General features: G+C 49.2%; 1 non-coding gene across 1 annotated transcript; it reads left to right on the top strand.

Annotated features, from left to right (window-relative positions):
• Window positions 1–479: 479 nt before the first annotated feature.
• Window positions 480–551, top strand: TRNAC-ACA (transfer RNA cysteine (anticodon ACA)). The gene has a single exon. It is a non-coding gene; the product is annotated as a tRNA-Cys (tRNA).
• Window positions 552–1,061: the final 510 nt, after the last annotated feature.

Here is a 1,061-nt window from a genome sequence, read left to right as displayed (position 1 = left end):
TTAGAATTTATACTTGAGGTAAAAAAAGCTATATATAGAGAGTTTTATTTTAGTTTTCAAAAAGAGGTATTGCACTTCATACATTTCATTAAAATAAAAAAAATTGAGCATGTAGTCAACACTTCTACTTTTCTTTCTTTTTTAAAAAACACTTCTCCTTTTCAATCAGTACCATCTATATTTTCATTACATATGACTGTCAACATGTATTTAAGTAAAGACTTAAGTCTAGAGAGTTCCCAGCTCTCTGCATGAGTGCACATCTTTTCACAGTCTTACACAAGCTGTAAAGAGTTTAGGATCTATGAATCTTTTCCCTGTCGCCTTACTTCTTTCTTTCAGAGTGTGCTGAGTATTCTTGGAGAGGCAGAACACCAAGCCCACCTACTCCAAGGTCTGGTGACGGCCACCGGGCCGAAACCAGACCAAGACACCCCCTCCTTTGTGGGGTTAGTACCTGCTTCCGGCCTCCCAAGACTTCCCTGCTGGCTCAGACGGTAAAGCGTCTGCCTACAATGTGGGAGACCCGGGTTCGATCCCTGGGTAGGGAAGATCCGCTGGAAAAGGAAATGGCAACCCACTCCAGTACTCTGGCCTAGAAACCCCCATGGACGGAGGAGCCTGGTAGACTACAGTCCACGGGGTCGCAAAGAGTCGGACACGACTCAGCGACTTCATTTCACTTCACTTCACCTCACTTCACTTCCGGCCTCCCAGCACTCAACTTCCTGGGAGGCCCCTCCCCCCGCCCCCTGCTTCTGTGCTCTGCCTTCCGTTTCCTTTCTAAGGCGGTCCTGGTTTTAAGCAGTTTCCTGTGTGAGAAGGTCGGCAGGGGCACGCGGCCCCGTGTGATCGTGTAGGGCCAGGTGGAGGCCAGGTGAGTTCGGAGGACACGGCCCCTGCCTCCCTGGTGTCATGATCTGAGACGTGACCACAGAGTAATAACGGAATTGAGGAAAGCGCACGAAACTTTGGTTCCTCCTATACGGACTGAATTTGTAAACGTATGGGAGCCGCAGCCAAGGGCAGTGACCCCGGAAAGGGGCCAGGAAGCGTTTCCT

The sequence above is a fragment of the Muntiacus reevesi genome, chromosome 3 (genome assembly GCF_963930625.1).
Source record: "Muntiacus reevesi chromosome 3, mMunRee1.1, whole genome shotgun sequence".
Lineage (NCBI taxonomy): Eukaryota > Metazoa > Chordata > Mammalia > Artiodactyla > Cervidae > Muntiacus > Muntiacus reevesi.
This window is presented reverse-complemented; position numbering and strand designations above follow the sequence as displayed.